General features: G+C 40.6%; 1 protein-coding gene and 1 pseudogene across 1 annotated transcript in view; one reads left to right on the plus strand and one right to left on the minus strand.

Moving 5' to 3' along the window:
* Positions 1–9,521, minus strand: part of PPP1R1C (protein phosphatase 1 regulatory inhibitor subunit 1C) — a 174,290-nt gene extending 164,769 nt beyond the window's left edge. The window contains exon 1 of the mRNA XM_058440514.1: positions 9,236–9,521. The gene's annotated coding sequence lies outside the window, so the exon portion shown is untranslated. The remainder of the gene's footprint in view (positions 1–9,235) is intronic.
* LOC116809626 (keratin, type I cytoskeletal 18-like) lies at positions 1,036–9,469 on the plus strand (annotated as a pseudogene).
* Positions 9,522–15,423: the final 5,902 nt, after the last annotated feature.

Consider the following 15,423-nt stretch of genomic DNA (forward strand, 5'->3'; position numbering starts at 1 on the left):
CGCACCACCATGCCCAGATAATTTTTATATTTTTAGGAGAGAGGGGGTTTCACCATGTTGGCCAAGCTGGTCTTGAACTCCTGACCTCGTGGTCCACCCTCCTTGGCCTCCCAAAGTGCTGGGATTACAGGCGTAAGCCATTGCGCCTGGCTAACTTTTTGAATTTCATATTTATCCTTGGCATTCTGAAATTATATTAGGGTATATTTAAATGTGGATAGTGTTTTTTCTATTCATGCTACTCAGAAACATTTTGGATCTTGTAAATATTTTTAATGACTTGCTTTTATCCTAAATTTATTTAGCAAGTTTATGGTTTGGGGTTGCTATTTATAATGACCTTTATCAAACAGAATTGTTAGATAATGTTTGTATTGTATTTCATCAGATCAAATGAGACCCTCTTTTATTGTCACAGAATAGAAGTTCTGAATATAGAAACTTGCCTTGAATGTTTGAGAGAAGGCCAGACTGAGAAACCTCCAGGGTGTACAAATAACTTTTATTTAGAGTCTTGGGGATCCCCAGCCCTGCTGTGTGTTGTATATTACCTTGTATACTGCCCATCCTGGGGGTATCCTGTGTTCAGACACTCCTACTTCAGAGTTCACCCCTCTCAAATGTGTCCTGCAGACAAAGGGAATCGGTGATTCTCCTTCCTTCCCATGTATTCTTGTGGATGTGAAGGTCCATAGTTAGCTCAGGCTCTGCTTTCCTTTATCTCCAGCCACAGCCTCATGCAAAAGGGACTCTCCTAGGAAAACTCACTGCATAAAAACAAACACCCCTCTAGGCTTCATTCTGGAGTAAACACTGCTGGGGTCAACAGCTGCTTATTGAGGCTAGAGGGTGGGACCCAGATTATTCAAATAAAGTATTTAATTTATTGCCCTGATACCTGGCCCAGGGGCCCCTCCCGCTCTTTGCTTTGTTTGATCTGAGCTTGATGTTTCTCTGCAGCTTCCTTAGAAAACTGCTATGATGGGTCGTCGGCAAAACCTGAGTCCTGTCCTCTCGCTCTCCTTCCCGGACAGCATGAGCTTCACCACTTGCTCCATCTTCTCCACCAACTACCTGTTCCTGGGCTCTGTCCAGGTGCCCAACTACGGCGCCCGGCTGGTCAGCTGCGCGGTCAGCGTCTATGCAGGCGCCCGGGGCTCTGGTTCCCTGATCTCCATGTCCCGTTCCACCAGCTTCCGGGGCAGCATGGGGTCCAGGGGCCTGGCCGCGGGGATGGCCGGGGGTCTGGCAGGAATGGGAGGCATCCAGAATGAGAAGGAGACAATGCAAAGCCTGAATGACTGTCTGGCCACCTACCTGGACAGAGTGAGGAGCCTGGAGACCAAGAATGGGAAGCTGGAAAGCAAAATCCGGGAGCATCTGGAGAAGAAGGGACTCCAGGTCAGAGACTGGGGTCATTACTTCAAGACCATCGAGGACCTGAGGGTTCAGATCTTCGCAAATACTGTGGACAACGCCGGCATCATTTTGCAGATCGACAATGCCTGTCCTGCTGCCGATGACTTTAGAGTCAAGTATGAGACAGAGCTGGCCATGCACCAGTCTGTGGCGAGTGACACATCCATGGGCTCCGCAAGGTCACTGATGACCAATGTCACTTGGCTGCAGCTGGAGACAGAGATGGAGGCTCTCAAGGAGGAGCTGCTCTTCATGAAGAAGAACCACGAAGAGGAAGTAAAAGGCCTACAAGCCCAGACTGCCAGCTCTGAGTTGACCGTGGAGGTAGATGCCCCCAAATCTCAGGACCTTGCCAAGATCATAGCAGATATCTGCACCCAGTATGATGAGCTGACTCGAAAGAACTGAGAGGAGCTGGACAAGGACTGGTCTCAGCAGATTGAGGAGAGCACCACAGTGGTCACTATGCAGACCACCAAGGTTGGAGATGGTGAGATGACGCTCACAGAGCTGAGATGTACAGTCCAGTCCTTGGAGATGGACCTGGACTCCATGAGAAATCTGAAGGCCACCTTGGAGAATAGCCTGAGGGAGGTGGAGGCCCGCTACACCCTGTAGATGGAGCAGCTCAACGGGATCCTGCTGCACCTGGAGTCAGAGATGGCACAGAGCCGGGCAGAGGGACAGCACCAGGTCCAGGAATACAAGGCTCTGCTGAACATCAAGGTCAAGCTGGAGGCTGAGAGTGCCGCCTACCACCACCTGCTTGATGATGAGGACTTCAATCTTGGTGATGCCCTGGACAGCAACAACTCCATGCAAACCATCCAAAGACCACCACTCCCCCGATAATGGATGGCAAAGTGGTGTCTGAGACCAATGACACCAAAGTTCTAAGACATGAAGCCAGCAGAAGCAGGGTACCCTTTGGGGAGCAGGAGGTCAATAAAAAGTTCAGAGGTGAAAGGAAGGAAGGAAGGAAGGAAGGAAGGGAGGGAGGGGGGGGGGGAGGGAGGGAGGGAAGGAAGACAAGAAAACTGCTATGATGATGTGACACACGCTTCTGTTACAGCCTTTATTTTGCAGTTGTCCCTCTTCTGATTTCTCCAGCAAAGTGATTCTATCTGCCCTTTACTTTCCAAGAATCACTCAAAATTTCTGGTCTGAGTCCATCTTTTAAAATCAGGGTATATTACGGAATTATCTACTAAAATGTTTGCTATCATTTCAATGCATTTCAATGGAATTTCTGTAATTCATACAGGCACAGAAGGGGAGCTAGAGCATGTTTTGTTTCATAATTTTCATGATTTGATTACAATGTACTTTAGAGCAAGTGTTCTTTGTTTATATGAGTGACCCCCACAAGAAAGTGATTCCCAGATGGCAGCATCAACATTTCAGCTGTCCCCACTGCCTGACACAGTTGCCTGTATGTGGAGAGACTGCATAAACAAGGACACAAACATCGAAAAACACAAGGGCCCATGGCAGAGAGAATTCTGAGTTTTGTGTTAATGGAAAACACTAACAGAAACTGTTGAAGAGAAGGGGAGAGAGAGGTGTTTGGAGAAATTGGTGGAAATAGAGGATGGAAAACGTTTCATGTGACATTGAGGTTGTTCTTCACTCTTTGCAGAGCTCCAGTTCTCCTATTTGGATGAAAGAACAAAAACTACAAAATTGCCAAGATTCTTTCTCTTTTACTCACTGTATGCTTCTATGAATTTGATACTGGAAATCAACAGACATTACCAGACCATTGATCTCACAGTGCCTCCAGATAGAATCCATATGGTTTGTGCTCATCCTAAAATGAGCAGAGGCAGGCTTTGGAAAAATTTTGAAAAACTTATTATTTTAAAAATTTTTGTTGTTTTCTGTAATTTATGAACAGATCTTCTTTCCCTCTAGACAGTTCTCCACTATAATTTTTGGTTTTCTTTCTTTAAACCAGCACACCTTAATGACTTACTCTGTAGCTAACTCTACAAATCTCTGATAAGGTATTAATTTATAAAGCAGGTGTTAGCTGATAAGGATTGAGGGCAGATACTTTATACAGGTATCCATAATTTTTGAGGCAATATTTACCTTTTATTTTGTAAGACTTTTTTAGTTATAAGGAGAAAAATTAACACAAAAATCACATGGTTGAACAAATTTGCCATCTAATAAAAGCCTAATTTTTTTTAGAACATTGGAGCCTCCTACAATGGCTTCTTATTTTTCAGCATGGCTACTACCTAAGTTAAAAACATTATTAACTGGATACTGCAGAGTCCTAAAACACTTAAAAAGCTAAAGTCGGCCGGGCGCGGTGGCTCACGCTTGTAATCCCAGCACTTTGGAAGGCCGAGGCGGACGGATCACGAGGTCAGGAGATCGAGACCACGGTGAAACCCCGTCTCTACTAAAAGTACAAAAAATTAGCCGGGCGTGGTGGCGGGCGCCTGTAGTCCCAGCTACTCGGAGAGGCTGAGGCAGGAGAATGGCGTGAACTCGGGAAGCGGAGCTTGCAGTGAGCCGAGATTGCGCCACTGCATTCCAGCCTGGGCAACAGAGCGAGACTCCGTCCCCCCCCCCCCCCAAAAAAGCTAAAATCATACTAGTAAAATGACATATAGTGACAATGATATTGGAGGACAGGCATACTGCTCAAAGCTTTCTCCAATTACAGTCCATGTATGGACAGACAGCCACCTCTCTCTCACCTGCTATCAGGTTTTCAGTCTACAGAAAATTACAACTTTTAAAAATGGTCTTATACACCTAAAATGTGGCTTTTTTTTCAGCTGACACTAAAATGACTCATTTCCTATTATATACATACACACAGATGTCAAAATATTCCCACATATTTTGCTGGAATGTCTTAATTTTAAATTGGAGCTAGAAAGTTCTAGGCTAAAGACTAGCCAACCTAAAATGTTTTTTAAAGATATGTATTAACTAGTTGATGGGTTATGCAGCATGAAACTTTGCTCTGTATAAAGCAAATTTAAATAGACATAACCCTTAATTACTCACAATACACAATATAAGAGACATCTTGTTGATTCAGATCCAAATGCTTAAAAATAAAAAACAAGTTTATCAGTTGAGTAAATAAATAATAATATTTAGCACTTACCATATGTGTGAGGAGAGTAGGTATTTACTAATATTGGCATTTCTGAAAATGAGGTTGCTACTATCAAGGGAAATTTCTACAAAATTCTTAATCGTAGGTTTTCAATTTACTGACAGTTTAAAAAACAAGCTATGCATTTAGAATGACTAAAATTTACAGACTGAGGCTCCCAAGTATTGTAGAGAATGTAGAGTAACTGAAATTCACATATACTGCTAGTGGGAGTTAAAATGCTATAATCACTTTGGGAAACTATATGGCAATATCTATTACACTAAAGCTTAACATATGTGTAGTCTATGCAGTCAACTCTACTCTCAGGTATTTACACATTTCTTGCAGAAATGCAAACATTTGTGCCTCAAAATACACTTAAAAGAAATTTATATCAGCATTACTCATAATAGCCCCAAACTGGAAATAGCCCAAACACCCATTAGCAGTAGAATTAATAGTGAAACAGTTATATAATTGAATACTCCACAGCACTGAAAAAGAATGACCACCCTCTAGATGCTACAATGTGGATGCATCTCAATCGGTCAGATATAAAAGACAGATAAAGAAGAGTACATAGTGTATGATTTATTTACATAAGGCTACAAAGCAAGCAAAACTAAGTATAATCAGAGTACTGGTTACCTTTTCAAGGGGTTTATTGATGGGAAGTGAGTACAAGAAAGACTTCTGGGGTACTTGTATTATTCTATATCTTGATCTGGTGCTGTAATTACCTTCAGGAAGAAGGACCCACTGCCCAACTCATGGCTACATTGATATTGTTCATCCACTCTGTTCCCTCTCAAGTTCATGCCATTGCAGTGTATACAGATGGTGCTTCATCCCCATCCCTATGGATCCTCCTTATGATTCTTATGCCCATCCCCCAGCTTTTGTATTTGTACTTCTAACAGCTCACAGTCTCGATCTTCAGGGGACTGTCCTTGGTTTACTACAGCCTTTTTGGCCATACTTACAGCAGAAAGTGCCAGGGAGTTTATGGCCACCACAGGGCAAGCTATGGAAAATGACTCCCTTTCCTCAAACCAGGACAAACTCAGAAATGTCATTTCCTTTGCACAGCTCCCTGCAGGATCAGGCTGAGAAAGAGAATTGACCTGAAATTAGTCCTTGCTTAGCTACTTCCACTTCCCTGTTCTGCTTCCCTTAAGCCCCTACTGATTTTTCTTGGGAGCACTTCCTTAGCATAGCTCCTGCTCAAATGTTCTTATATCAAAGTCAGCCTCTGAGAAGCAGACTGAAGACAGCTATATTGGAAACCCAATTATCACATGGGTGTAGCTTTCTTTCCCTCACTACCCTTCAAAATACTTCAGTCTACTTTCATTATTGCTCAGTCCCTCTTAGGAATTAAGCCTTCAAAGCCTTCCATTAATTAAATGAGTACACAATCTGGGAGGCATGACTCATGAATCATTTATCAATTATTTGCACTTTAGCGAAATGCAATGGCAAGATTAGCAATACAGTCATCCAACAAGACCCTCAGCCACCAGAAGAGTCAACATTGGCTGATGAGTATGGGGTAAGGTGTGGTGTTCAGAAAAGTCCAAAGTACAAGCCTTGCCAGGAAAAGGGAGCTGAGTGGGGCATGGGAGACAGATTCCTAAGGTATGCAATGGGCATTATCAGATTTTGATTACTTGGGCATAAGAAGAAAATAAAGAATACTCAAAACAAACAGTTTTGAGAAGAAGACACCCTAACTTCACAAATTTTATCTAGGACTACCGATAACTAATATTTAGTAATTTTATGTATAAACAATGGAATGAATGTCTGTTATGATTCAGTAAGTTAAAGGGACTTACAATATTTCTAAATGGTTGAGAATGGGTAAATTACTACCTGTCCTAGAAGAAACTGAGATGGCCTCATGAATTGAGTGGAATTTCAAGGGCTTGCTTGATAAGAGTTGGCACAACTTTTTTCCTCTCTTTTTAAGATAGAATCTCACTCTGTCGCCCAGGTTGAAGTGCAGTGGCGCTACCTCGGCTCACCACAACCTCCACCTCCAGGGTTCAAGCAATTCTGCATCAGCCTCCTGAGTAGAGGGATTACAGATGTGCACTACCATGCCTGGCTAATTTTTGTATTTTTGGTAGAGACAGAGCTTCATCATTTTGGCCAGGCCGTTCTCGAACTCCTGACCTCAGATAATCCGCCCACCTCAGCCTTCCAAAGTGGTGGGATTACAGGCGTGAGCCACTGCACCTGGCCTGAGTTAGCACAATTATCCAGTGGCAAAGCACATGCATACTTATTTAAATTAAAACAGCTGATGAAATTTTTCTGGTCCCAAATCAATTTTAAGGTTTAACAGTGTGAACAGCTCATGGTTTGAGCTTTAGAATTAATTACAGAGTGACTCAACAAACAAAATTATGTAACATTTCAGATGGAAATTTCAAAAATAATACATTTAAATCTATACTTCACAATTTCAATTTACTTACAGTATCTAAAATAATCTTAAATTGCTATTTTTAAAACACATGCAAAAATATGTTAAATATTACATGACTGACTTAATTGGAGTGAATGGTAATCAAAATTACCAAAAGAAACTGTAACATGAAGGATATGAACAGACGCTTTTCAAAAGAAGACATTTATGTGGCCAAAAAACATATGATAAAATGTTCATCATCACTGGTCATCAGAGAAACGCGAATCAAAACCACAATGAGATACCATCTCACGCCAGTTAGAATGGCGATCATTAAAAAGTCAGGAAACAACAGATGCTGGAGAGGATGTGGAGAAATAGAAATACTTTTACACTGTTGGTGGGAGTGTAAATTAGTAAAACCATTGTGGAAGACAGTGTGGCGATTCCTCAAGGATCTAGAACTAGAAATACTTGACCCAGCAATCCCATTACTGGGTATATACCCCAAGGATTATAAATCATTCTACTATAAAGACACATGCACACATATGTTTACTGCAGCACTGTTCACAATAGCAAAGACTTGGAACCAACCCAAATGCCCATCAATGATAGACTGGATAAAGAAAACATGGCACATATACACCATGGAATACTATGCAGCCATAAAAAATGATGAGTTCATGTCCTTTGCAGGGACATGGATGAAGCTGGAAACCATCATTCTCAGCAAACTAACACAAGAAAAGAAAAGCAAACACCACATGTTCTCACTCATAAGTGGGAGTTGAAAAGTGAGAACATATGGGCACAGGGAGGGGAACTTCACACACCAGGCCTGTCAGCAGGGGTGGCGGCAGGAAGATGGGGAGGAGATAGGGGAGGGATAGCATTAGGAGAAATACCTAATGTAGATGATGGGTTGATGGGTGCAGCAAACCACCATGGCACATGTGTACCTATGTAACAAACCTGCACAATTTAATAAAAAAGAAACTGTAACACAAAATGAGATGAATAAAATTTAAAAAGTATATAATATTAAAATATGCAAAGACAAAAGACTAGACCAAAGCACACCAACATTTCAATGGCACTTATCTCTGTGTGCTAGAATTGAAGATCATTTTATTTACTTCTTAATAATCAAGAAAAGTGTTATTTATGAAAAAGATAGTGTATAAGGTCCTCCCACTAATTTAACTTTCCCCCAAAAAAGGGCTTAGTAGACAAATGTTACTTTACAATGGACAAGTTTTGAAAGTATATTATTATCAAGGCTTGTATGAATTGAGGTGGAGACATTTACTTTGATCTCTTTGAATTACCACATATTGCCTAGAAAACACTCTAAAATAGAAAGCCTCACAAACTCTAAGTTCTTGTTGGCAGTGATGAGATAAAACAATCAGACATTTTAGTAACATCTATTTCCTTGATTGACAAAAATCAAAAGGGAAACGATAATTACATTTAAACACACGCACATGGCCTTTACCTGGTAGAAAAAAAAAATTGTATTTGTGCGGGTCTCCCTTAAGTAATTGTTCAATGGTCCCCTTTCAAGTTATAAATGTCAACCAATTTGAAAGCATGGTAAAGAGAAAAGAAACATGTAAACAAATTTCATAGGAAAAGTACAGCTGATGAAAACAGGAATCTAATCAAGGGAGTTTTCAAATATCAAGTTTCCATCACATTGAAAGGTATTAGTTGTGACTCATAAGGATGATTTATTTCAGATTTGGCATTTCCTGTGAGTCACACTTTTCATCTGACCATCTTAGAATATTTTATAAACACGAACCTCAATAACATCTGTATTATTCTCTTTGTTTTATAAATGGACTAATAAGTCATCAGAGAGCTTATAAAGTTGAAAGAGGTCACCTAGGATGAGATTGATTTTTGTATCAGCACCCTTCCCCGTGACAGCCCTCAGCTAGGATTTGAGAACTCCACAGCTCCTGTCGTAGACATTTTGAAACATGGAATCCATGTTTTTAACTTTTAAAAATATTTATGTATGGAGACATGCCTAGGAAAAAAAATCTCTCTTTAAACACACACATACTGATACATATCATCTATCTATTCATACAGATACGAAGATATCATAGAAAGAGTTCATAACCAGTAAAATGGCAATAAAATGATAACTGCCAGAGCCCAGCTCCTGATCATGGATGTCTGTTTCTGTTTAGGCAGCCGAAAATATAATGGGGAAGTCTGTAGGAAATAAATACAAATGTTTGGAATTTTTTCCTAACCTTTTGTCAGTTGTGATGATTCTGACGTCTCTTAACTCTGGATCAGATATCAGAGGTTTCTGAAGTTTCTTGGTTCGTGGCTCTCTAAGGTCTCGGTACATTTTTCACTGTGTCCTTAGGCCAAAAGGAGTAGCTAGCAGTTCAAAGTATAAAGTAACCGTCAGGTCCGAACTTAACAAGAGTAATTGGCGTGATGTCCGACAGACGGCGCTGTGCTTCCCCTCGAAAATTTAAATTATTCCGCGGTGCTCTTAGACTTCACTGCTGGAGGGGGTCAGGGGAATGTATGTGGAGGTCGGGGTGGTGGGGCGGTGTGCGTGTGCGTGTGCGTGTGCGTGTGTGGCGGGAGGCGGTTAGCGGATAGGAGGGCACGGGGGGAGGGGTCCCTGCCTGGCCACCTGAATTCAGTTTGTAAACCACAGCTGTAGATCACACATAAATTAGGTGAAGTTTGCAGAAGAACTGGGCTTGGTAGAATTTGAAAACGGATGAAAGAGATTCCGTGGAGGTGCCTTGCTCTCATTTGAGAAACACCAGAAAGTTATCTGGTTCTAATAAAAAAGTCTATTGGTGTCCTTTAAATCTAATTACTATGGTGCTTGCCCCAATGAAGAGGGAAAAGAGCTGTCTCTTCTACTCACACATAGGAAGCCTTTGTCAAGCTTTAGCTATCTCCCTTCAGACAAAAGCCTCCAAAATTACAAAACCACGAAGTTGTTTTGTTTGACTTAATCTTTTCCTGTTTCATTGTCTATGAATCCTTCTCCAACCCACATAGTCTTAAAGATAACAATATGAATAAAATTAATTTCTGCTTGCATCTGAATCACACCAAAAGAAATACACAGATTATCGTACATACAGTAACTTTATTTGGGACAGTCAGACTTATAAGAATAAATGGAATTTCTTTTCTGGAACATTGAAGAGATACCCAGAAGAAATAGGCAGTCTTCTGACCAACCGGTACTAAACTTTGATAGTAAATCTGTGTGCTTGCCATTTGGATGAGAGCAGTTGCATGTATTAGGATGCTCTGGACAGAAGAAATAATGGTTTTAAATGAATCTGCTGGTGAGAAGTTTTAAGAGTCGAATCCTTATTTTTGTTGGTTTGAAGTTACAAGAATCGAATCCTCGTTTTTGTGTGTTTGTTTGTTTTTGAGAGAGGCTCTCACCCTGTCACCCAGGCTGGAGTACAGTGGTGTGATCACAGCTCACTTCCGCCTTGACCTCCCAGGCTCAAGCAATCCCTCAAGCAATCCTCATGCCTCAGCCACCTGAGTAGCTGGGACTACAGATGGGCAACACCAGGCCTAGCTAAATTTTTAAGTTTTTTGTAAAGACAGGGTCTTGCTATATTGACCAGGATGGTTTCAAATTCCTGGTCCCAAGCAATCCTCCTACCCCAGCCTCCCAAAGTGCTGGGATTACAAGCATGAGCCATCACACCCAGCAAGAGTAGAATCCTTTAAATTGCAGGTGTTGATTTGCTGTGGAACTGTTTCTCCTGCAGGCAACTCCATGAGGCATGTATTTGGGAGAAGAACAGCAGGAATTTATCATTTATTTATTTATTTATTTATTTATTTATTTATTTATTTATTTATTATCAATGATTAGTCTCCTAAGCCATACCAGGAATGCCAGAGAGTTTCTAATGAGAGTAAAATACTTTGCTCAGAGATAAGTACTTTTATCCAGAACTGTAAGTGGAGTGTCTGCTAAGTGCCAGGCACTGTCTAGGTTAAGGGGAAGATCAGGGGCCATGGTAGGGGCTGAACTAGGATGACTGTTGCTGTCACTGAACTTAGCCTGGTGGTTAAGAACAACAGGAGATTTTTACATCTCAGAGGAAACAAAGATATCAAGGAAATTCGCTTTACTCTCTTACCTTAATTTACTCTTTTTAAATGAGAGGGTTGGAATACATTATCTCTAAGCCCTAATGCTCTGATTCTAGCACCATACAAAGTTCACTTCAAAGTCAGTGAAAGAGTTGCAGCAACATAAATAGACCTCAGGGTATAAACACTATGTAATCCAAAGGGAAAATAAAGATGACAGACTACATGTTTTAAAATAAACTCACTGTGGTTTTTAATTCTCATTTCCAACCTTGAGTTTTATGAGTATTGATTTCCTAAGAAAAGAAAGCCTACAACTGCTACCTTCCTTAAGTACCTTTATATTCATTTTAAATAAGGCCATTAAAAATTTCAGGCCCAGTATATATAACTTTCAGTTTAAATGTTCTCTTACCCTCACTTAAAGGACCTTTTTACGTAACTAAAATGAAAGGTTTAATTTTGGACACATACAAAATTAAGCTTGACATCTACTGAGCATTTATAAGAATATCTTTTTTTGCTTAAAAAAAAAAATCTTACCTGTGAAGTACTTCAAACAGTGATATAACATGTCATTGACAACACAATGGGGCGGGCAAACTGAGGGACAGAGACATGACATTTGTAATTTGCTCAAGGTCACACAGTTATTTGATAATTCTGTATCATATTCATCTTATTTTATTTATCCTCCACTATGGTACTATGGGGTAATTTTTTTACTCTAAGAGAAGGAAATTGAGTTTCAGAAATAGTATATTCTTACAGTAGTAATGGATTTGAAACTAGGTCCACCTCTCTAAAAAATTCTTGCAGTTTTTCCCTATACCAAGTGAGATGTTAGCACATAATCTCTGCTTTCCAAATCATATGAAAAGGATATCTTCCTTTTTTTCTCAAAGAATGAGGAAGAGGCAGTTGAAGAAGAGGGAGTAAGGTAAAAAGTAAAGAATTACCGTTCTATTGCCCCACAGTGTTTCCAGACTTCTCTTTCCCTAACCCTTCCTTGACCTTCTACGTATCCAGATTAGACTACCACAGTTTGTAGACTACACCCTATCCAGTCTCAGTTTCTTAGTTTAGTCACTTCTGTCCTAGAATTATTTTTCTCTCATCTCTGTTTGCTAAAAACCTATTCATCCTGAAAGTCCATTTCATGAACCATTCCCCTTGCATGAACACTCCTTGTTTCCCCAAATTAGATAAAATCTTGCCCACTTTGAATTCTCAAGTTCTTTGTTGGTCCTTGAGGTTCAGTGCAGCATGCAGGAAGGGAATGACTGTTTGGCTGAAACATTCATGTTTCATAGCCTTGTTCTTTCGACTGTTGGTTGTGGGACCTTAGGAAACTACTTAAACTCTGTGAGCCTCAGTTTCCTTAATTACTGAGGGAAGAAAATAATTCCTACTAAGATAACATCTACCCTGCAGATACATTAATATGATTATATGATACCTCCATCAGTTATAAAATGTGAAAAAATGATGTATTATTTCTCACTATTAAAGATAAAACTATAGATAAAGTCCATAGTTGGTGTATTCATTCTTAGGTAATGTTTTGGCATTAAACATATCAGCTACTCTAATACCACCCAAGCTAGAGTTCAGTTCAGTAAAGAAATAGAATATCTAAACTCTTATTCAGTGTCAAGCTTTCCTCATTCCCAGAATGGAGGCTTAAGGTGGGGTGGGGATGTGGCTGGTTTCTTAAGAAGTTCCTAACTCTGCCTCCTCCCACACTGTGTAAGCCACGGCTCTGGCTTCTCCAAAGTCAGACTAAGGAAAGAAGGACCAGAGCAAGGAGCTGCGTTATGCAGCTGATAAAATGTGGCTTTGGTGCCCTCTGGACAGCAGATGCATTGCTGACTCTTTCTTGGTTGGACACTTTTGTTGCTTCTTCAGAGCTTCTCACTAAAGATCTGCAATGCAGTTTCTTTGACCTTGGCAATGCCTTCTTCTGGATAGCTCCATTTTGAGCACCCAGTAACACACTATTTTTTCATGTATACAACCCACTGAGGTAGTCATTTAGAGTTTCTGTTTTAAGATAACCCCAGGTCAACTCTCTTCTGCAGGGTTGGGGAGGAGAGGGTCTCTCTTTATTTATTTATTTATTTTTTTTTTTACCAGGAGCCAATTTGAGCGGAAGTGCATTGCAGCCTACTCCCAGTGCCCCAGTGGATTCCTTTTATATCCCTTGACTTTAGACTTTTCAGACTTAAGTTAAACACTACTATGTCCATTAATCTCCAGGATACAGATATCAAAATCTCCTCACAGTCCCCATGAAGCCTCACTCATTGGCTTGGGCTGAGATAAAGCATCCTGCTATTTCCATGAGGAGGGGCAGAGGAGACCATTCAAAGTTCACACAAAAATCTCTGTTCTCCAAGTTTTCCCTGTTATACTAGCTGGGGTACATCACCATGCTGACAGAACCATCTTGTTATCCCTTAGCAAAACATGCACAGGCAGTCTAGCATCCCACTTTAGCTTATGAGGCATTGGGTAGGGAGAGAGAATTATTCCTTGGAATCTATTATATTGTTCTTTGTCTTTGTGCCTCATTTGAAAAACCTGTCGCACAGATGATGGGCCCAAGGTGCAGCTGAACCATGAATGTAAAAGTCGTCAGGAACCAAGGACGCTTTTCTTTGTCTTTCCCTCTTTGGGCCCAAATACTACCTTAACTCTGCTCACAATCCATCCTGTTTCTCTGTGCACATATAAAAAATGGCCACCCCAAGCTTCTAGTGTTCTATTTTGGAATATATCTGGTCTGCTCCCACACACCAGCAGAAATTGGCTAGTTTGAATCACACCTCAAAATTTCTAGAGACAGTATTTTAAAAATACAGTGAAAAAAATCATAGGGAAGATAATTGGCTTAATCTGGACCAAATAACTATTCTTAATCCAATCAACTTCATCAAACAAACAAGCTATAATAAGTCCATCCTCTGATAAGGGAAATTCTCAAAGAAAGGCAGTAATAGGCTTGGCAGACACCCTTAACCATTTCAGAAATACATATGTAGAATCTTTAGCACATATGCTAGTCCCTGACACAAAGGTCATATGATATGGTTTGCATATGTGTCACCACCCAAATCTCATGTTGAATTGTATCTCCGATGTTGGAGGTGGGGTCTGGTGGGAAGTGATTGGATCATGGGGGCAGATTTCTCATGAATGGTTTAGCACCATCCCCCATGATACTATCCTTGCACTAAACAGTGAGTTCTCCTGAGATATGATCCTTTAAAAATGTGTAGCACCTCCCGACTCACTCTCTTGCTCCTGCTCCTGCTCGTGTAAGACATGCCTGCTCCCCATTCACCTTCTGCCATGACTGTAAGCTTCTTCCTCCATAGATGTGCTTCTCCACATTGCTATGAGACTTGACACAACTATTTTGTGATTACAAAGTAGAGCCAGCTTCAGAAGAAGCTGACCCTGCCAGAGGCAGAGAGGAGATAAAAGGAAACTGTTGAGTAGCTGACTCAAGCCAACCCTGGAGCCAACTTACATGTCAGCTTCCAATTATGGGCCAATAAATCCCTCTGTCATTTAACCAGCTTGAGTTGGATTCCAGAAATTCCTAATTTGTATATTCACCCAAAATTCTAACATGTCAGGACAAAATGTCAGTGGGTATATTTGAAAAAGATTCTGATGGTCCCCAAGAAGAAGTTGTAAATGGACTCCAGAGGAAAAAAGGAATGAAGAACTAAAACTCCAAAAAGAAGAGGATAAAAGCAACAACAATGCCTCTCAGAGAATATGCCAGATATCTACAAAACTCCAGTAGCCAGGTTTGGTAGCTTACACCTATAATCCCAGCACTTTGGGAGGCCAAGGAGGGAGGGTCGCTTGAGTCCAGGAGTTCAAAATCAGCCTGCTCAAAATAGCAAGACTCCATCTCTATTAAAAAACAAAACAAAACAAAATTAGACAAGCACAGTGGTGCCCCTGTAGTCCCAGCTACTTCAGAGGCTGAGGCTGGATGATCCTTTGAACCCAGGAGTTCAAGACTGCAATGAGCTAGAGAAGATGTCAAAAAAAAAAGGAAAGAAAGGAAAGAAAGAAAGAAAGAGAAAGAAAGAAAGAGAAAGAAAGAAAGAAAGAAAGAAAGAAAGAAAGAATAAAACAAAGCTCCAGGAAAGGAACATCCAGATGTTTCCACTGAAACATAGGAAACTGGTTGATTTTGCAGTACAAGGTGATACTTTGAGGCGACTCAATCAAATGCCATATGAATTGTCCTCTGATTCTGCCTATGAGGAATATTATTCTAATTTCTCAAGAAATTAAAAAGGATGCAAGACGCTTATGA

The sequence above is a fragment of the Hylobates moloch genome, unplaced genomic scaffold (assembly GCF_009828535.3).
Source record: "Hylobates moloch isolate HMO894 unplaced genomic scaffold, HMol_V3 SCAFFOLD_1, whole genome shotgun sequence".
Classification (NCBI taxonomy): Eukaryota; Metazoa; Chordata; class Mammalia; order Primates; family Hylobatidae; genus Hylobates; species Hylobates moloch.